We start from the raw sequence: 23,259 nt of genomic DNA, 5'->3' as shown, positions 1-23,259 counted from the left end.
GTCAGGGGAGAGCAAGTGTACCGTACATGCTTATAGTAATGGACAGTTAGAGGTTTTAGTAGCAGTGCTGTTGAACCTCTGAACTGGTTTTGCTTCAGGACTACAGTGATGTAGCCAAAAAAAAAAAAAAAAGTTTCACATTTACAAGACAATGTTTTTAAAATAATAGGTGAAAACTACTAAAAACACTATTACAAATATGCCAGGGGGCTGTTTCATAAAAGTCGTTTAGAAAAGTGGGGATTAAAGTCAAAAACCTGACTTCAGTGAGCCGAACTAATCCACACTTAAATAGGTTCCATAACAGCAAGTTCATTAGATCTTAATTATTTGAGTTCAGTTTAAATAATCGAGATAACTGCTCGTGTATGTTACTGTTGTGAAACCTTACAGGTCAAGCATAGATGCATCGATTATGTTTGGTGCTACCATGGCAACTACGAGAACTGAAAGAGCTCTGAAATGAGATACAACTATGTTCACAGCGAGCAAGCATTTTTAGAGTTGAAACATAAAATAATTTAAGTATAATAATAAAAAATGACTGGCATTACAGAAAATGCCAGATGAAGTCTCAAGCTGTTAAAGACAGCGCATTCCTCTGCCTTTCAGCATGCGTCCTCTAACGTTTCATTAAGCTTATCGTGTTTCCCCCTTAAACGCAACTGTTATAAAGAATCCTTGTGAAATACAGCCATACTTTTGAATGCTTAGTTTAAGCAAATTTGATAAACGCAATCATGCGTGTTGAATCTAAAGGGAGTCACTCTGGCTGCTCTGTCCGGCGTGCCTTGTGTGTGTGTGTGTGTGTGTGTGTGTGTGTGTGTGTGTGTGTGTGTGTGTGTGTGTGTGTGTGTGTGTGTGTGTGTGTGTGTGTGTGTCTGTCTGTGTCTGTGTGTCTGTGTGTCTGTGTGTGTGTGTGTGTGTGTGTGTGTATGTGTGTCTGTGTGTGTGTGTGTGTGTGTGTGTGTGTGTGTGTGTGTGTTACTTGGCAACAAACTTGTCTAAACGTCGTAGTCCGTGGCCGCTAAATCAAAAAGTTATGAATTGCCATGAGATTGGGTTGCGCTCTCAGCTCACATCATTCAAAAGAAAAGGTCCACAATGTCCTCTGATAATGTCAACAGACTGGACTGTTTTAGCAACTGGCTGAATGTAAAGGAGGATTAAGCAAAATTGTTTCTACTTTTATATTTTATTTTCTCAACTCACAGCAATACAAATTTACAATTTGTACAATTGTTTGTATTCAATACTTTATTGTTATTATAATTTTCCATATCTGCAATGCCTGTATTTTGGCATTTTTTGCAGTCCACTTAGAATCCAATTTGGAAATCAATTTTTTCTTTATTGGCATTGATTGTTTTGAAATTCAAATGGCATTAACATGCCTGTGTTTTTATTTCTTTAATAAATGTGGCTGTCAAGCCAGGATCTTGATGGTTTATTGTGGGTATGATGTTTACATGAAGAAATCTGTGTTACAAGTTAAACAAAAATTCTAATAAACAATTATATTTTGAATATAAATAGTTTTTGTCTTGTGTTTACATAGATTTTACATTTAAATAGCCAAAATTACAAGTTTCAGTATTTTAAATGTGATTAATCACGATTAATTTAAAAAAGTGATTAATTAGTTTTTTTTTTTTTTTTTAAATCGATTGTCAGCACCAGAAGCTAATATATTTTAAAATCTAGGTCATTATTTAGGCCTTTTAACATTACATTAAATTTTTGTCATAATGCATTGAAATTGTGTATGACTGCGCACACGTGCGAGAGAGAGAATATGCAACCAAAAGTTTTAATGCATTGCAGACTAACTGCAACCTACAAATGTGCTTAAAATAAGCGTATTAAGTATAAAATAATGGAAACAAAGAGCCTTGCACAAGCAGCAGGATTTTTGATTTGCTGCGAAAACCACTGCAAATTGCTGCTTTGACTTTGTATATCTTTGTATTAAAGTAAGGGGACTGCTCGTTCTGGATCCTTCTCCCATTTATTCCAATTAGGGTTTGATGCTTTAAAGTCATTCTTTAAGAAATGTAGCCTCTTTCTTTATATCAGTCAGTGCTTTCCTAATATTATTTTCTTTATTAAATTTCTGTAGTTTTCTGTAGTTCATATACTACATATATATGGCCACAGCCATATCACCCTGCAGCCCCAGACCGGTTACTCACTGAAGCTTAACAGGGCAGAGCCTGGTCATACCTGGATGGAAGACCACATGGGAAAACTACAGTAGGTTGCTATTGGAAGTGGTGTTAGAGAGGCCAGCAGGAGCGCTCTGTGTGAGACTTAACGCTCCAGTAAAAGTGAAGGGGACGCTATACTGCCAGTGGGCGCCATCTTTTGAATGAGACGTTAAACCGAGGTCCTAACTCTCTGTGGTCATAAAAATTTCCATGGCACTTCTCGTAAAGAGTAGGGGTGTAACCCTGGTGTCCTGGCCAAAGTTCCTCAATCGGCCCTTACTATCATGTCCTCCTAATCATTCCCATCCACTAAATTGGCTGTTTCTATTGTTTCGCCACACCACCAATAGCTGGTGTGTGGTGAGTGCACTGGCGCCATTGTCCTGAATGAGGTGTAGTGAGAAAGCAAAATAATGCATCAAACTAACAAACCAGACTTTATCACAGTATGGTATGGATATAATAGGCATATATATATATATATATATATATATATATTAGGGATGTAACAGTATTGTAAATACCGTCATACCGCAATATTAATTTTTTTCGATATTACCGAAGTCGCATGACTCGGTAAAACTATAGGTCTTCTGAGAAAATTTGCTCAGGCGAATGAAGCGAACGGGAGGTAACGAAAACTACAATTGCCATCAGCCTATGCTTGACCATCATCCCTTGCGGTCTGTTGTTGCTACAGATCCAGTAATGCGGAAATGGAGTGTGCTGCTAGAAGCGGGGATGAAAAGAGCTGGAAAACTCTAAAGCAGGTCGCACACCAGAAGCGCCGCTCGGCGCCGCGACACGGCGCGTACATGACAGATTAAAGTATCGCACACCAGACGCGCACATTCGAATGATATTTAACATGAAACTAATCAGATGGCGCTCTGTGGCGCGGCTGAAAAATGAACTGCGTCCTAAGCCGTCGCCGGGCGCTGCCGACAGCCGCCGACTTGCGGCGCCGGTGTGTGTATCCTGATAGAAACCTATGATTAGAATTCTAAAATACATGGCGCTGCGTGGCGCGCCGCCGAGCGTCGCTTCTGGTGTGCGACCTGCTTTACACGCACAGTTCAGTCCTGCATTATCTCCGTGTAAGTTCAGACTTCGCAAGTTTGATCAAGGCTGTAGTCTCTTCTTCTCAGTTTGATATGGAAAAGCAGATTATACCGAGGACACGGGTAAATCTTCAAAGGGAAAAGTGTACTTTATAACTTCATTCACATCACCCTGGCTTCGTTGTTTCACTTTCTCAACAATAAACTGTAAACATGATTTAAGGAACTGCCTATTTTCATTTTTAATATTAGCAACTTAGACAGCAGAAATGTTGAGGCGCCGTGCTGCATAAGATGAGCGTCATCTTCACTGTATGGATATTTATAACAAAACGGAGCCAATAACAACTGCCTCCTTTCAATTTCAGTGAAAATACGAAACACAGCCTCTCTTTTGCTGAGTATCAGTTTTAAGAATCGATAATGGCCATTTTAAAAGTATAACATACAATAAGTTTATACATTATAGGAAATAAAGGCAAGCGATCAGTCAATATACAGAATGTACGTGGTTACATTAATCATTAACTTATCTTTGCGCTCAGCCAAAACACGTTACCTGAGAACAAGTAATAGATTCCAATGCCCAAAGTCAGGGAATATGTCGTTAGATAAAGACAACAAGATAAATGAAAAGTCCCGTTTAGATCCAGCGGGATAGATCCAGCGGGAGATGCTTGATGAGAAGTCCGACTAGCAGAGCTCTCATCTGGGTAGATGGGCTGAGTGTGATTAAATGTTAAATGTGATGAGTTTTCAACAATACTAAATTGAAACTTTATTTTTTTACATGGTTTAATAATTTTTTGTTATTAAAATTGAAGTTCCTGTTTCAAAGCTTACAGATAGATGGCTAATTTGTATGTCATTGGCACTTTTGGCACTTTTTTGGAGTATTTTCATAAGTTTTGTTTTTTCCTGTAAATGATTCAATAAATACCGTACCGTGACATTCATACCGAGGTATTACCGTACCGTGAAATTCTGATACCGTTACATCCCTAATATATATATATATATATATATATATATATATATATATATATATATATATATATATATATATAAATATATGTATATATATATATATATATAAATATATGTATATATATATATGGCTAAATGAAGAGAGAATCACAGGTAGAGCGGGATGTCATCATTCCTACCAGTAAATATGCGTTTCATGTCAATTGAGAAAGTGAAAGCATGCTGAACAATTACGGAGAGCTGTTTATCAGGAAAATCAACAGAACTGCAGTCTTGGTTTGTCTCTCTATAATGTAAAGCCTGTAATGCATAATTCTAGCCAACGGTTATGTATGAGAAAGTCTTACCTCTCTGATTTATATTTGTTGACTATGTCTGTGGGTGTCACTATTCAAAATTAAAGCACAGCTTTTCACTTATGATGTCTTCTTGCTCATTGCCATAAATGTAAAATAAGGACACATGACAGCTGAGCAGGACTCTACGAAATAAACCCTGAAACTCTGAGAAGAGTTTACTTTCAAAGTGTGAAAACAAACCTTTGGAACATTGGAACAATTTTAATCCCCATTTCGAGACAAAAGAATCGATCTACAGGTTTGAAAGCAGCGTCAATGTCTATAAGCCTATTTATTGTGTGTTCACTTGTGTGGTTTGTTACATTTTATCATTTGCATCATTCTCATGTACATCTCAAACTCCAGAACCTTATGTACCATCTATTCACTTCACATAATTGATAATAAAGTGGCACTCTCTTCAGAATTCTTACTTTTTAAACACTGACAGGAGTTGAAGATAAATCTCATTTTAACAAACATATCATATTCCCAATCTCACAGAAAAGCCAATATGACAGCCACTGAGCACCGACAGTGTGTTGTGAGAGGCGGCGTTACCTGCTGTGAAAGCATTGATCTGTTGGTGAGAGAGATGATCTCAAAGATAAAGACCGTACAGAGATCCTATAGATAACATAAACTCTCCATCTTTCCCAGAGACTCTTTGTGAAGATTTTCTCGCTTTGGCTGGCGCGACTCGCTCTAGCTTCTAACACGAGAAAAGGGTGAAAGTTGTTTTGCTGAATCATTACGGCAGAAGGAACGCCATAAATTATTCATCAAACTCTCACACCTGACTGCTGCCTTTGCACAGAAAGAGAAGGCAGGCCACTATCTTCACTCTTCTCAAGTGTTTGTGTAATCCAAGCACTATTGATGGCTTTTTGACAGCAGTTTTTTGAACTATCAATAGTAACTGCGAAAGGCTCATATTCTGAAGGATTGGGTTAGAGAAACCTGATTATGAGTCTTGCGACTTTGATGTGACTTTCGTCTCCTCCAGCTTATGTGGACAGCTTCGTCTGTACCTGCTGAGATCAAAGTGAGAGCCACATGCTCTTGATCTAAAACTCTTTTCACTTTTCTACATGATACTTTTCTACTTGATATAAATGCCTAATGTGGCTCAAGGTGACTTTAGGTTATCAGGATTATTGCTGAACCACTGCAACATTTGGTTCGAAATTACCAAAATTAACATCAAATATAGCTTCTAATATATTTTTAGGGTATTGTCAGGCCATCTTTTTTTGAGAACGTAATGAATGTGGGCTGTAATGTGACAGGAACGTGTTACACATAAACTCTAACTAGAAGTTAAAGGGTCACGAAACACCAATACACAATTATCTCATTGCTGTAACGTTACTTCAATTTTTCATTTCAAACTGGAAGAACAAAGAACATTTAAACATAATTTTTAACATAAAATCTTAAAATGGTGTTTATATATATATAAATGAATATTCATTCATTTTCTTTTTTCGGCTTAGTCCCTTTATTAATCCGGGGTCCGGGGTTATCTAGCACGTTTTTACGCAGAGGATGCCCATCAACAAAAACATAACCCATCAGGGAAACTTAATGACTAATATGAACTGGGATAAACTGTTATTCCATAACAGCTACTTGGTTATCTCAAAGCAAGCCCATAGCAGCCTGTTATAATGGGTCTTTTTCTCAAAATGTGAACCTTTTTGCAGTTATTCACCTCATTTACAATGTATGAGATTTAAATACTGTATTTTAGTGACATTTTAAGCACTATTTTAGCTGGATTAGCTTGTTAGATCGTCATCATAATGACACATTTAATGTACCAAAATATTTTCTAAAGATTTAAAATAAAGAAAAATGAATAAATACTTTAAAATACAAATGTATTAGATCATAAATCGTTAGATAAAATAGGAATCTGTTGACGTTTTAAATTAAAAACTGTAGCCTATTATAGCTTTAGCCTACAAACTGGCCAGAACATTCAAGTGTCCTCAGTCAGAATTTGGCTATTTGTGTAATAAAAAAATTAAAACATAACAATAATAAAAGAGCTTCACAATTTTTCTAGCCTCTCTTGTAAAAAAAAGTACATTTGATTTAATCAAATTAGTTTTAATATAGCAATTTGCTTGGTCTTAAAGCCTTATTAATTTCACTATTTATGATGACATAGCAGTCAAAATAAGACAAATGATCTCAGCTCATGCATGGGGCAAATTCTGGATCTTTGTCATTGAGGGGTGAGTTTTTCCAACCACCCGAACCCTTCTGGCTATGGATATGGGATCATTTTGACACTTACCACTGGAGCTGGAATTCATGTATATGCTGTGATGTCAGTTCAATGTACAGCGTGCATCCCATTATCAGACTATTGTTGTTGACACCTTGGAGTGAAAACTTGACGCCGGGTGACCTGGTCCGATAAAATTACTACGCAGACAGCATGATCGTCCTTCTCGGAACCGCAAATGGCCACGGCGTGACCGCAGTATAATATGCGGTATATATAATATACAATATACCCGCACATCTCCCTTGTCAGCCATCATTCTCAACACACAGGCGCGTGCCGCGCTCGCTAACAGAAAGCAGGAGACGCGTCTCTTTAGCAACCTCTCGCGACACAACCTCTCCAATGCGGCGCCTCGCGATATTTGCAAACAAAACATATGGATCATTTTCATTATCATTTGACAGTAACCGAGGAACGCCGCGAAATGTAGCGAAGTAAGAGTACTGATTTTTCTCGAATAATTTACTTGAGTAAGAGTAAAAGTACACATATTTAAATGTACTCAAAAAGTACACGTTACCCAATAATTTTACTCAAGTAAATGTAACGAAGTAAATGTAACTCGTTACTATCCACCTCTGGTACTGGCGGGTACAAAGTGACGTCATTGAGTTCTCAGCATTAATTCATGAGAAAGAATTGGTTCTAACCAATCAGCATGCTCTATTGTGAATGAGATGCAACTTCAATATGCATGATATAGTTTCGAAGACTGTTTTTAACTGTCACAGTGTTCAGAGAGACACCACGTTGTGTTGCCAACCATAATTAAAAACAAGTGGAAGAAGAAAGTTTGTTTGAAGACATGCGTCGTCAGTGTTTTGTTTTTAAATGTCACAATGAAGGTTTTGTTTCTATTTCCTTGTTATGAGAGCACAGCTCGCATGTGGAGCCACGTGTGGATTAAAGTGGTTTGCTTACACGCGACAAAAATACATGTGTAAGGAACATTTTTTTTTACCAGAGTGTAACCCAGATAACCCTAGGTTACTAATGAAAAGTACAAGTGATGTGAAAAAAGAGTAAGAAAGCAAGTAAAATGAGTCATTTAATCATTCTATGTATGAAAGTCATGGGCCCTTTAAGAATCAATCGGAATTCCACCGATGCACACACATATATTCCTCTTTTTTTCTGCTTTTAAATAGCTTATAAATGCGTGCGTATAATACTTTCACTTTCAGTTTTGCAGGAATTTCCAACACGCGCTGCGAAAGGGCGCTATACAAACTACACAGCCTACACTAGCAAGATTACGTGCTGAACTCCACGGGACCAGTTTTATTTGTATTGTTGTTTACGTGTTGTTCCTTTTTAAAATACCTTTTATTTGTAAAATCGCTCAAGTTAATATAGGCTATCAGGTAACATAATCTCCCTCAGACATATTGAAGTTCAATAGCGTGGTGCGCAGTATGACTTCTGACCAACACCTTCCTGTTTATACACTGCATAGACTACACCTCTGGTGTGTTATGAATTGCATGTTTTAAATGACAGCGAGACATGCTACATTTAGTGTTTATTGTACAATATACATTATAACTCCGTACACAGTAAAATCATATTTTTTGAATGGCTTGCCTATGGGCGGCATATATTACCGTTAAGCTTAAATAGGCCAAGCATATTTTTGTTAATTTTAAAACACATTAACAAACTAGCCACCCTTTAGATTTTTTTTTTTCGTTTCCGTATATTTTTATCAAACGAAAAATGCAATGAATTGTTTATTTTGGTTTAATTTTATTAGAATTAATACAATTATTAGGCGACACAATTTCTACGTAATATTGGCTCTGATTGCATTTTCACATATAGCCTACAGATAGACTTTTTGGCTCAAAGACAATTATGCCTGTTAATTTCAGTGCTGTATTTTGATCGATTTCGCAAAGGCTTCAGCTAATCTACCTGTCAGCTAGTACCAGCCTCAGTTTTGCGCCTTGACTTGTGTGGTGTCTGTATCAATGTCTGGATGACAGCGAGAGAGAGATGAGATCAGACCTACGATTCAATGTATGACCGCATGTCACATTTTCTACTGGATTTTTTTAATATTGGTTCATCTTAATTAATTTTTATTCGATTAAAAGCCGAAATATTGCCAGACAGAGGAAGCAACTTTCGTTTGTTGAAGATAGCGGCTTCAGTGATAAAACACACACACACTTACACAATACACTCTTGTTGGCCTGTTAATTATTGATTTTTTTTACATTAAACGCATAATAATCGAGTGCTAAAAAGAACAGGAAAACTTTGAAAACGTGATCACTGCGGTTGCAGCGATGGTAGCCTTGTTTCTCTGCAGTTGGCTTATTAATGGCGCGGCATTGCTAAATCATTCTTTTAATAAAAAAATAAGATTATTTATTATTAACCCTTAAAGACCGAGACAGCCGCCCGCGGCTAAGAATAAGTATTACTCTTAAATGTTTAATAACTTTTGATCCGCTGATCCGATTCATACAATTCAAAAATTGGCATAAAGAAGAGAATCTCAGCTTTCCAGTGCTGTATCACATAACATTCGCGGACTTTCAGAGGCTCCGGAATCAGTGCGGTTACGTCATCAAAATTTGACAACGCTGATTTGACAAAGAAACGCTCGTCACTAAGTCTCCGGACAAACCAGACATCATACATTGATGCATTGTCCCTCCTCCATGCCCAGATTGGTTCAAACTCGCTATATCACAACCAATAAGCATAGGTTTCGCTTTTGTTTGTGGATCAACAAGCTTTTTGAACAACACGGAATGAGAGATAGGCATACATTTATGCGCGGCTAAATAAAACGCAAAAAAACATGTTTTGCATGAAATAATTCTCATACTAAGTACTTTTGCATGCACAGCAGCACAGAAACATGACAAAACAGTGACACAGCAAAGACGAACTGCTGCTCTTGCTGTTTTCAAAAGACGCAAATGAAGGTGCAGCTGTTTGTCTGCATTGCAGACAACCATATCCAAATCCATATTCACAGACAACCATATCCATGCTGGCACATAAAACCTAAGGATGTTCCATACTGAATCTAGTTTAGTTATGTAACTATTTATGGTATAGTAAATATTTATATCTATTTTTTTACTGAGGATTTGCACCATGTTTATTTGGACTTTGACACATTATTTATTATTTTCTTATTTTTTTTATTTGTTCATTGTAAGTGGTGTTGTTTATAGTAACTGAAAATATATTATTTGGAAAAAGTCAAATTTGCTTCACTGTTCTATTATTTTGTAACATTTTTTTTTCTGTTTAGTTAATTCCCAGAACTTTTGGGCAAATACATTGTCAGTAAATAAATGCATTTTTTTCCCCCATAGAAAAACGCCTTGGAATAACATTGAAATAAATTGCTATAACTTGCTCAGGGAATTGTGGATGTAGACAAAATTTATTTTGGAAGTATAAAACATCATAGCATGTATTTCTAAAGAAAGAAAAACAAACTTCATAAGGTTTTGTTTAAAATAACTGGAAAATGCCACTTTTTTAAAAAATCGTTTCTGGAAAATTCTGGAATATTTTCTGTCTTTTCATATGTTTTTGGACCAAAAAATATTTTAGACTGGACCTTTAAATGATACAGATTGAAACTTCAGGTTCTCCTGTTTAAAATGATATATAACACTTGAGGCTGACTGCTAAAATAAAAATAAAACTGCTTTTAAAAAAAATAATAATATAGGCCCATTAGGTGCCCACAAAATACCTCTAGGTCTTTAAGGGTTAAACATGGGTGGGTCGCGGGATTTTAAAAATGAGAGTATGCGTTGCATATTTATGGCTTTTGATCTTATCTACCCGCGACCCACCCATAGTTAAACAGCAAGTAGGTGCGTTAAAGCTGCGTGTATAAATTTGTTGTTTCCTCCAGATGCTGCAACATTTGTCAGGCAAATTTTGCAGATTTCCTCATTAACGTTTTTAGGTTCTCCTTTTCCATTTAGTTTGAACCCAAAATATTGCCAAACAGGCGCTTTTGCATTGCATTTTGACACAAAATTGTCCGCCATTCAATTCGACTCCTCTCATTCTACTCACGTGATAAATATGATGCATTGTAGCTATGTTCAGATTTTAATATAGTGCATGCTCTCGTGTTAAGTAAATTATTTAGAATAATATTTTCCATTTAATTCAAATAAATAATTAATTAAAAACAAATACTTAAATAAAACAAATGTGGGGATGGTGTCACGGTGGAAAAGTCATGTCACCGGTGTTGCGTTTTAAAACCGATAACACCGTCAAAACCGTCTATTGTGGCAAGCCTACTTCTGACCACAAGATGGCATCTACAGAGGAATCCTATTGGTGTAAGTTTCTAAATAAATTAGTATTCAGTTGTTAAATTAAGGTGTGTACAAAGGAATCAATATATTTAGTTTCATTATAGACAGCTCGTTTGGTGATAAATAACTACAAGGTCTAAAAGTTCTAAAAATGTAATCCATCTGAAGCATTTATCAACCAGAAAATCACAAACAAAACAGCATGCCTTCCGGTACCCAGAGTGCTCTGATTCACTTTTTGATCATTTGTTTAATTGTACTATATTAGTGAACTAATGTAGGCAATAGTGGATGAGGGTTTGAGGGTGATTTCATACACAGCCATAGTGTCTGTTGTGCCATTCTCTTTAATATTACACTTCTGAAACCTATGCAAGAGGCAGCATAGTATGTAGTGCATCACAACCAAGGAGTCAAATGTATATTTTTATCCGAACGCAAAGTAATGAGAAGCTTCATTGGTGTCAGACCGGAAAATGTTTCGCAAAATCGGAACCCTTGCAATGTCTTCCTGTCTGAGAGACCTGTGCAATTAGTTTTTCACACGGCCCCTGTGATGTCTGCAACATTGCCAAGGTGTCACAATGCACAGCTTCCAATAGCATGTTATTCTCACTTACACATCAGTGCCACAGTCTGATAACAGTCACAAATAATAACCAGTTCAGGTCATGTCGTTCCTCAGATAATCCACTGTTAGAATTCATATCCTGTCTTGTTTGCAGAGAGATTATACTATATCTCATCGATCGAAAAGCATTTGCGATGTGATTTGTTATACTGAAGACAGCAGAGTACTGTGCTCAAATGAAAAAGTAATTGTATTAGTTACTTGAGTAATTGTAAAACAATAACAAGTTATCATTAACCTTTCTTGAGGTCATAATTGGATATCCTTACAACAAAAACATAAGTGAGCAGCATTATTTTCCAAAAATGTAGTCAGGTGAGTGTAGTCAGGATTGTAGTCATTGCTTTACCCACTTCTTTTGATCATTAGTATGAGGGATTTTCATCCGCTTACTGAATACTGAATTAAGGACCCTTTCCTCCACTTTTGCTCTCTAGTGCACCTATAGGGGTGCGTATTCTGACCACCAGGGGTGCGTGAGAGAATGTTAGTAATGGTGAATTTTTTTTTTTTTTCTTTTACTATTTTCATGCACTTATCTTGGGTAAACTTCACATGTCATATTTTTAAAAGAAAAGAAATTCACTGAGAGAGAAAAAAATCACATTACAAATTGTAATTTACAACCTATGCATACTCACTCATCTCGTGGTTTAACATATGTCACAATAGCCCCACCCTTTCCCATTCGACACTAGTTCATTTGTAATTTATTTTTTCGCTTACTATATTCATCAATATGGACACCTGTTGCACTGCACATAAATCAAATAACTGTAGGGATGAACCATCTACATCGGTCCTTTTCTATGGAGATGTGCAGCAGCCTTGAACATATGGACTCGGAGAATAACGAACGAGGTGAAAAAGTGCAGGCGGGAGCAGAGAAATCTAGCAGAGATGTACTGATGAAGAGAATTAGACCTACGCTAAAGAGTGAGAAAATGTCAAGTAAAAAACACAAATATAGCGACAGTTTCGGGTTTACATGGATTAGAGATGCAGAAAATCCAAATCTGCAATGTGTAGTCTGTGGTGAGGTTTTAGCTAATAGCAGTCTTAAGCCCTCATATATGGTCCGGCACTTACAAACAAGACACAGCCACTTAGAAGACGTGCCTGTAAGTTTTTTTTTTTTTTTTTCAAGGAAAATTGGGGAATTGCAGAACAAGAAAAAAGGAAGCACAAAGAAGCAGTAGCTTTCATCTGAAAAGTTGCACCATCGGTTTCTTGGGTACACTGCCGCACCCACCAAGAAGCTTTAGCGATGGAGAGAAAAAAAAAACAAAAACATGCCAGATGAACTTTTGTCTGTACTTAAAGATGCTGTGAAAATTGTTATCTTCAGAAAAGCTCGTCCATTAATTTCACATTTTATTTATTTATTTATTTTTATTTTAATAACAAATGCAGAAAATATGTGTCTTATTGTAGTAAAAAATGTGGAGTTTAATTAGGGAAAGGGGTGCTTGACAGTAGTCAAATGTTAGAAAGGGGTGCACACAGCAAAAAAGTTTGAGAACCACTGCTCTACTGTCATGCTGATACAGCCAACTCAAATTTCTTTAATAACTTGAAGTAACCAAATGTGTGGCATTTGCCAGAGTTCCAACAGTTCATGCTGTTAAGCTGAGTAAGATGAGTCCAGCTTGTGACATTTCTTGATCCTGATCCCCCACTCTTCTCCCAATCATTTCTGTCCTAATTCTACCACTTTTTCTCTTGAAATAAAAGGCATAAATGTCAGAATGTCACTTTGCCCTTGTAATTTGAATGACCTTTTACCATGAATTCTGGTTTATTTTGAGAGAACAAATCTGTCAAAGTGATCACGTCTCTCACAAGCCTTGCATTTATTCAGGCAAATTTATTGATGTCATTACAAACATTCTGAAGTGTCAGTTTTGAGTGAATTATTTAAATTTAATTTGAATTTTTTTTTATGTAAAACACTTTGATTTACCATTGTGTAGGACATGCGCTACATTAGGGATGGGTAAAATGTCCTAAAATCAAAACCTTGATTAACTGAACGCAATTTCTATTATTGAATGATTATTTAATTTTCAATGTGATAATTTTTTTAGATTATTTTTCCTTGTTTATTTTTTGTACTGTACATATACTCAATTTTTAAAGGTATTTTTCTAATGAGAGCACATTTCTATTCTTAATGATAATAAAATAATTGAAGGAAACAAAGTATTTATGGTTATTTGATGAAACTTCAAACTGAAATCCAAGCACACATTGCTTGAAATTGAAGTCATTTTGTAAAAAAAAAAGGCCCATTAGAGTTTTAAATAGCTCCTATTATGGGTTTTTGAAAATTACCTTCCATGTAGTGTGTAACACTAAGTGAAGTGGAAAATCCCGCTAAGGCATAAATCTGAAAGTGGACGTTTTGAAAACTATTAATTGATCTATAAAAGAGTCGACTCATAGTGGTTTGAATGAATCATCTTGATAACGAGTTTAGCCATTCTGGTGCAACATTGCTACAAAACACAAGCCCCGCCCAATTGTTGAGAGCACAAACCCGGTAAGATTTTAACCTGTGGCCCCGCCCACGAACACAGGCAGCAGCAAAGACAAACAGATCCTGAAGTCATGAGTCATGAAGACGCTTTGCTTACCTAGATATTATCGGAAGTGTGTGGGAAAGGAGTTCTTCAGCAATCTATATGCTTGCAATGGGCGATTCATTTGTTTGTTAAAGGAAGGATCAGAAAAGACTACTGATGTATGAGATTTTGACAGAGCTCGACAGGAACTTTAGTACACAGCTCATGGATAAGTTTCTTTCTCCAGTTTGTAATGGACAGACAATACCCCCGGGGTGCATGCAAAATAAGGCCAGTTTATAGGGCACAAAGTCAAACAAAGGCAGGCTGCTGCATGCTGAAGAAGAGTGCTGGTAAGCGCTAAAACCCCCTGGCTGGGGATTTAATCGTTGGCCAAAGCAAAGTACAGGTAAGCCTTTAGAACATATAACACTTCACGCCAAAGGTGCCACAGCAATGATTGCAAATAGAAATGATCTACAGCTGAGAAGGGAGAAAAGCTCCAAAATGAAAGATACTTATTGAAATCAGACCAGGCCCATGACACATTTCATAAGTGTAAGTAAATGGCTTGTCTCCTTGTTTTTAATAGCTTGCAAATTATTTATTTAATTGTGTTTTGTTACTTGTAACCGCTTGCACTGTATTTGGTTAACTCTTTATATTCTCATATCACATCTACTGCCATGTTGAAAACGTGACACGTGCTGCTTTGTTTATGGGTTTAAATGTGTTTGTGAGCTCATGTTACACTGCCGTTTGTCGTTGCTATGGTCACCGTCAGCTGATCCTACACACGTGAATCGGTCAAGGTTCAGAATAGTTTAGCTTTTGCTGCTGTGTGGATTAATATCAAATGTGTGTCATATTTAAGAATAGAGAAATATGCTGGTGTTAAACTACACTGCTTTCAGGGGTAAGGTGTCTGAATAACACTGAGTAAGTTTACTATGAAGCTTGTTTCGGGCGTCCGCTGCGATCGGATCCTATACCAACTTTGGCGACCCGGGGGCTTGACAAACCACGCTGGGCATTTTACTGTCTCACACTAAGCGCTGTTGACCAATCACAACAGGCTGTCATGGATTCAATCAGTGCAGATTACCTTCACGCCAAGGAGGGGTTTGGAAACAAATGAATTACTGAACGATTCATATGAGAGTCGCTGGGATAATTAGGTAAAATAAATGCATATTATAAGACCATGAAAGTGTTTTTTTTTTTTTTTTTTTTTACCTTGAATGCATATCAGCCTGTTGTTGGAGACCCATATAACTGAAATATGACCCTTTTTGATGACAGCTTTTTTACTTCTGCCCCAATTAGTTTCTCATTGTACAGAGATCAGACTGGAAAACAACAATATTAACATTAACAAACTGGAGAGTCACGTAGCAGAGCAGATGTTACCAGAACTTTTTTTCTGTTATGCCCAACTTTGTTGTATTTAGGAGTAGATGGTACATATGAGCAATGTGACACTTGTACAATTCTGCAAGGAGTCTATTTTAACGATCTAGGCATAAAGTCTTTCCACGACAGAAAAATATAGTTTGCACCATGGTGCGTGGTCTAACAGGGTTATGCTTTTTTTCTTAATGAGTTATGGTGTGCATATCGTGCATTAAACCAAATCAGAGTCTCATGATCTCCTATTCCCTTTAAGAGTCAGTTGCATCGCGCCTTGGTGCATTTGCTTTTTACATGTCACACTTTGTAAATGGAAAAACGCTTCACTAGCGAGAAAACAGTTAAACAAACCATCTGCAGCATGAAGATAAAGAATGAGCCTTCTCCATTCAACCTCTTTACTTTCTCTTTACTTTTACTTCTTGCTTTTTTACTTTCGAGGAAACAGTGTTGTATGCACTCCAGTGAAAATATCGATAAGCCTATATATTTATTTTTAACTCAAAGATTTGTTTCAAAATTCTTTTTAAATTCAGTTGTAATTTCTAGCAAACAAATAAATTAACAATAATAACAATGAAGTGTGGTCAAAGTTCTATCCAAACACCTGTTCTATGCATCACCATATGGGGCATAAGAATAGGTTTTATTTTTCACTTGTTGTCAGACGGCATCTTGTGCCATTTAAATTAAGCCTTGTCATCGGTAAAGATAACATTTTTTTTCTTTCTTTCAAATATATAACTAGGGGTGTCACAATTTCGATTAATCGAAATCAATCGAAATTTATCCTCAATTTCAATTATCGAATCAAAAAATAGAATCGTCGATGCTGCCACGCCCCCATGTCACGTCAGCTTGGCTTGCCAAGCAGAAGAAAAAAAAAACAGGCTTGTTGAAGTGCTTGTTAAACTGCAGAAGCAGGAGACCCGTCAACAGAACTTAAACCATCTCCTCTTTCAATGAAGTCGCCGGTGTGTAAGCATTTTGTATTTCCAGTGAGTTATGTTGACAACGTTCGTGTTGTCAACAAAAAAAACACAGTTTTGTAAGCTCTGCTATGTACGTATTACGTACGGTTCGTCCGAATGACAACAACGGCATCGCGATCCTCCGCCCGCCCCCGTTGCAAATCCGCTCGTGAAAAGTACACACTCAGGCCCTGTTTACACTGTCTTTGTTTTTAAATGGCATTTTAGAACGACAACGATTTGACATCCAGAGTGGCGTGTAGCATTTCTGAGCAGCCCTCCTTCCTCACTACCGCTGAAAATGCACATCACGTGACCACACAGACACAGCCATGCGCTCGAGACAGCAGGTCCAGGCAGTCAGAGGACTGCTTCAATCTTTCACTCACTTGTACTTAGTCATTTTAGCGAACACCTCAGACACTGTTGGCTGGTTCCTGTTGGACAACAGTGCAACATGCAAATCTGCCAGAATAGTATCAGTAACAAACTGGTAATTTTTCAGTTAATCACTCTGTAAACCACTGAAAACAATATTGACACCCATTTGAGAAAAGCTGGTCTGACTGATGACAATTCTAAGCACCCTACTGGAAGGTGATTGCCACTATGGCACCCTCTATGGAGCAACAAAGAAAAAGGTCTATTGCTGTACATGCTGTGTAAAGACCCATAATTAATGTGCTCTGTGCTGGACTTTAGACCAGATATCATTTGGTCAATGATGCGGGCTATTTCAGTTTCTCAAAACAGCAACGCGCCAAAGAATGAGCCTTAACACACCTCCTTTATAGATCGTAACACCCAAGAGTCTACAAAGTAGCGCAAATGGTTTTGCTACGTAAACAATGTGGTGCAAAACGTGAAAATTAGGGTTGCGTTGGTCTGAAAATAGCAACAAATCATGGCAAACACTTATTGCGCCGGGTGTATGATAGGGCTCTATGAGTTTAGAAAAAAATCTTAACCAAAATATAGAATATCAAAAGTGCTTTAGCATTTGAAGTTCAGAAGCAGCTAAAACTGCTTAGAACTTTTTTTAGACCTGGACACAAGAACTGAGTTATTGCACCATGAAGGATCAACCTTAAGTGGTCTCCTTGGCGACCGCTTTTAGTTTAAGTGTTATAAAATGTAGGTTCAGTCATCATTTCTTGATCTGAGCTTTGTCCATAGATTTAAGCCTTTTGAAACTCATTGAGATGCTGCAATGCTGTGTGGTAGAAAGATCTAGTTTGACTCCTAAAGAGCAGGTAAGTAGGATGGAGGCTCTAGTGAATCAGAACAGTGTGGTGTGATGGCTGCTGGATGATTTATGGGTCCTGACAGCATTTTTTTTGACCTGTGTATCTTTCCACCTGCCCTGCTTGTCTGCTAATACTGTGCTAACATTCCCCTATATTCACTTGCACTCAGTGTCAAGGTAAGAGAGGGCAAATTAACTAGTAGGTGGGCCGCATGCAAATGTGATGAAAGGAACGTCAAAACAGCATTACGTGCACCTGCACACATAATTTCATCTCGGGTGTTTACTCTGAGCTGATGAAATGTGTTATAGCACCTTTGTTTTTCAACTGGTATCATTTGTAATTAGGACAAATCATTTGTTGTTTTATTGATTTTGGCATGGATGTGATACAGGCTAATGGATTTGACTTAAATGTCTCCAAAGCCTGGATTCCTCTTTACAACAGCACGTCTCAGAAATAGAAACGCAGACAGTATTATATTCATTTTCTCAACACAAAGACAAATGAGTGCCTACTGATGCCGCAACATAGTTTAGGCAATTCAAGTAAAAACCTTATGATTTGTCTAGTGTTTCAAAATAAAAATAAAATCATTTATTAATAATAACAATAATGATAATTTTTTAATAAAGTAATAATATTAATAATATGCTGCTTTGTAGTCCGAATGTTTTATCATTTCTGTCCTAATTCTGTCTCTCTTTCTCTTGAAATGCTATTTTCCCCTCATAACTTGAATGACCTGTAACCCATACAACGTAACATAAGGGAAATGCCAAAAATAAAAATACCCAAATTAATATTACATTTAATATTAAATAAATAAAATAAAAATAAAAAAATAAAATAAAATAAAATAGCTAAATAGGTTTATCTGGAGCTGTTTTGTTGTAAATAAACAGTTTAACTGTCAGTATGTTTTATTGTTGTTATTATTATTATTATTATTATTATTATTTACCAAGGATAAACTAAATTGTTTACATTAGGTAAAAAGCTGCAGATAATGTTTTAACAATTAAAATGAATAGATTATTAAGAAATAGAATCAAGTTATCAAATCTCATTAATCTTTTTTTCAATGTATAGCTTAAACATTCTGATTAAAGAACAACAAATGAATCTCTCAATTAGATTTCTCATTTGATTACATTAAATTACAGAGATGTAACTTCAAGCATGCACACGTCTACAGTTATAATGAAAGCATTCGATTTGATTTGCATAGAAGGGGCAATGACACCTGTTATGGAAAGGAAGGGAATCCTGCTGTTTTTATTATTTTTTTTTTCAAAGTGTTTTCATGCCTAAATGAAATGAAAGCACAGAACAGATTCACAATTAAGAGCAAGGGGCATTCCCTGGTGGTTTGGCAGTATGGGTTGTGTTTAGGGAGGAGTAGCTCTTTATTGACACCCTTCATAGAAAGATTGAAAATACAGGAGAAATACACAAAAAACCTTTACAGGATAATAACGAGATGGAACTGTAAAATGCAGGAAAATCCTGGGAAAAACGGGATGGTTGACCGGTATGGTAACCATGAATTCTGGTTTATTTTTGAGGGAACAAATATGTCCACCATATAATGATGGACAGAAGTGATCACGCCTCTTCAGAAACCTTCCATTAACCTCATAGACTGTAAGAGATGTGGACGTAGTATCCGTGGTGTCACCTATAGGTTTCTGAACACTGCAAAAGAAGCTACAAGTAGGCACAACCAACCATTGCCATTTTGTTCGCACGTCATTGCACCAACCGCGGGATACTAAACAAGGCCAAAGAGGTGGAGAGTGAGCAAAGCTACAGACACCTGTTGGCATATTGCTTAGACAGACTTTTCTTATGGAGAAAGCTTAATACTTTATTACCTGTGACTCGTTTGTGTTCTGATCACTTGTGCTTGGTTGTACACTAAATCAATAAAGTGTTTACATTTTTTAAAACACTGTTGTAATACACAGAGCCACTAAACATTGTTCTTATTATGTTTTTCTACAGGAGGAAAACAAATTACTTCCAAACACTTCAAATGTAGTCTCTAAAGAAAAATAAATGATAATTGACTATGCAGCAAAACTTCCTGTGAGCACAGAATTTTCTAGTTGAGAAGTCTTGTTCTTTTGACATTGGTAGAGAATTAGTAGAAAAAGAGGATGCAAGTATGGGTGCGGCCAATGGAGGGCTGGAGAATGATTGATAAGTGGCGAGTTCCACTAAACTTACCTGGGGGGTATTCCAGAAAGCTGGGTTAACTTACCATCTGCTAAAACCTAAACTCTCGGTTGATTTACCCAAAACCTGCTTACCACGAGTATGTTGGTTCCAAAACAGGTGACAAGAGTTAGTTAAATCAACCTCCTGAAGATAACCGCGGGTTAATGCGCGTGCACGGCACACACCTGAAGGCATTTTCAGTAGATCGCCGAATTCACGAGTCACCATAGAAAGTCACGGTGAGAAAAAAAAGGGCAACGCACTTTACAGAGGCGAAGCTGGAGGTTTTAAACACAGAGATTACACATCTGCTTCAACGAAGGAAAGAAATATAGAATAAGAAATAGATAAGAAAATAAAAAATAAATAATAAGAAAATGTATTAGTTCATTAAATTACACATGCCACCCTCCATTTTATTGTAATGATAAATTAAACTACTCTTTAACATCCTTTTTGAGTATGTTGTGTAACCATTCATGCATTTATTTTTCTTGCCATTAATTTCTTAAAGCCACAATATGTGTATTGACTAATAAGGCTTATAGAAATTGTAATCTTTCTGGAGCTAGAACTCTGTCCAAAGTCATTAAACACAGAAACATTATCATAAAAGGTAATATTTAATTACTGGAGCTCTTTATTTAACACTCTAGATTATTCTTTCTGACATGCAGCTAATAGAAAGAGGCCTGTCTAACTGCTGTGTCCTATAATAAAGGCTTTTCAGTGGTTGAGTTTTTCACTTAAACCACACACTCTGTCACTGTTGTAAGTGATTGTTGTCAGATAGCTTTAGGTTCTTTTTATTTTGCATGCAGACGAAGTTCCTTCTGCCTCAACTAACAAGCAGTGTAAGAATTTTCTGCACTTTTCCATATTTGAATATTACTCTTGGATCACAAAATCTTTTATCTACATATTTAAATTCTAAAGTAGCTGTATAAGGTCCATCTTCAAAGATAACGTCACATGAGCATCAACTTAAGGTGAGAAATGTATATGAAAAATATGTTACACGTTGAAAGGTGTGTGTATAAAGCAGTGTACAAAATCATTCATTTTATTTCAGGAAATGAAGAAATGAACAGACCAAACTATTTGATTAAACATAGTTTTTTGACTAATAATATTTTTTTTAGCACTTTTCCATCTGTTTTGTCTGCTTGGGTCACTGAGATTTACTCTGGGTCAGGCTGCAGGTACGTGTCATCGTATAAGGCAGAAAAGGGTATCTTTTGTCCTCCAGCAAGTAACAATGTAGTGCCCAGTAATGATTCTATTTTATAATACAAATATAATAAAAATAAACATTGTGTTAAGCAACATTTGCTTTATAGTTTTTTTTTTTACTATATTTGTGTTATACACTTGAATCATTACTTCCTAAAAATCAGCCATTTAGCCTCAACATAGTGATGAGGTGAGGTGTGTGATGAGCTGGTAAGTGGAAGCAGTAATGAGTTTAATAGTTGAAACACCAAAAGATTAAGGATAGAAAATTAAGTTGTATACCTGCACACTTATACTTTGGACAAATTTTATATTATCAGTGTCCTTTAGTGACTGATGGAGCTTTAAAATCGGCTGCAATTAATGCACACAATAGCATTTAGAAACCCTGAAAAAAATATTATATTAAAAAATGTAGGTGTGTGTGCATGAATGTATATATAAGAACGATGTCCTACATCTTAAATTAAAGATATATTTTCCTACAAAAGACAAAGCTGCCACTTATAATATTATACAGAAAAATGTGAGGGTGCAGAAGGAGAGAAAAAACACAAGATCTGTAAGTGAGATTCGAACTCGCTCCATTGTGCGCTCCGTTGTTCTTTATCGATGCACTGTCCACTACGCTATTCAGTGCTCTGAATCATCTGTGTAATGATACGCAGTAATGTATAACCAAGGAACTGTACAAAAGTGTAAAAAAACAGTTCAGTGCCAGGCATACTGTAGGTGGCCCTACTGCCACATTGTACAGTTGCCTAAAATGCCCTGACGCGAATACAAAGAGCTGCACTGAATGTTTTTTATGGTAAGCGCAGACCCGCGGTTTGTCACATTTGATTTCAAAAAGGTTTGTTAAATACATTAACATTATGAATTTGGTTATGAAAAAAACTATGCACTTATAACCCTCTCACAATGAAAAAACTTGTATCTGTGTGTCCACATCCATAAATATTCTCATCAAAAGAGCACGCAATGCTCAGTAAACTCTCTGAAACAGACAAACTCTGGAACATAGCAACTTACTCTCTGAACATAACCTGCTCCGGAGCAGGTTATCTTCAGAGAGTAAGTTGCTATGGCTACTTAACATACCCAGAAGTTACCTCCGATTTTGGAACCAAAGTTGAGGTTATCCACCTACTTACTCTCAAACTTACCCGTGTACTGTATGTCACATAACCTGCTTTCTGGAACAGCCCCCTGGTAAAATCAGCTACATATAATCAGGAAATGAAAGTTGTTGCACTCCTGATTGTAACTATTGCATTGCATTGAGGATACCAGAATTCTGTGGATAAAATTATTCATTTGTATTCAATAAACTATTAAGATGTTTGACATTGAAAAAAAACCTCTCCTGACCTTTTTTATTGAACATGCATGGAATTGATTAATTATTACAACACTGTCCTAATCGAAAGCTTTTGATTGCTCACTGTGTTCACATTGACCCATTATTTCACTAATATTTTGTTTTCTTTAAATATAGGCCTTTTTAAATACTGATTTTAATTTTTGTTATAAGATTTACTGATAAATGGCTGCATCTTGTGGGTATTTTGAGAGTTATGTTCAGCACTGTCATGTTTGCACTACATCTTTGGAGAATCAACTAAACCACACTGCTCACAGATGAAGCTAATTTTCTTTAATTAATAAACTTTAACAGCCATTAGTGCATGAAGGAGATCACATAAATGCTTAATATGCAGTTTAGCCTTGACGCTAGTTAACAGTTATGTAAAGTTCTGCAACTTCACATGAACTAT

The 23,259-nt window shown here is 36.5% G+C and overlaps 1 protein-coding gene and 1 long non-coding RNA gene across 3 annotated transcripts in view; both read left to right on the top strand.

Moving 5' to 3' along the window:
- Positions 1–23,259, top strand: part of hs2st1b (heparan sulfate 2-O-sulfotransferase 1b) — a 162,980-nt gene that overhangs the window by 41,164 nt on the left and 98,557 nt on the right. The window lies entirely within an intron of this gene.
- Positions 12,981–17,747, top strand: LOC147836364 (uncharacterized). The gene is made up of 3 exons (XR_015493687.1): positions 12,981–13,949; positions 14,381–15,519; positions 15,576–17,747. It is a non-coding gene; the product is annotated as an uncharacterized LOC147836364 (long non-coding RNA).

This window comes from Danio rerio, chromosome 6 (genome assembly GCF_052040795.2).
Source record: "Danio rerio strain M-AB ecotype USA chromosome 6, GRCz13ab, whole genome shotgun sequence".
NCBI lineage: Eukaryota > Metazoa > Chordata > Actinopteri > Cypriniformes > Danionidae > Danio > Danio rerio.
This window is presented reverse-complemented; position numbering and strand designations above follow the sequence as displayed.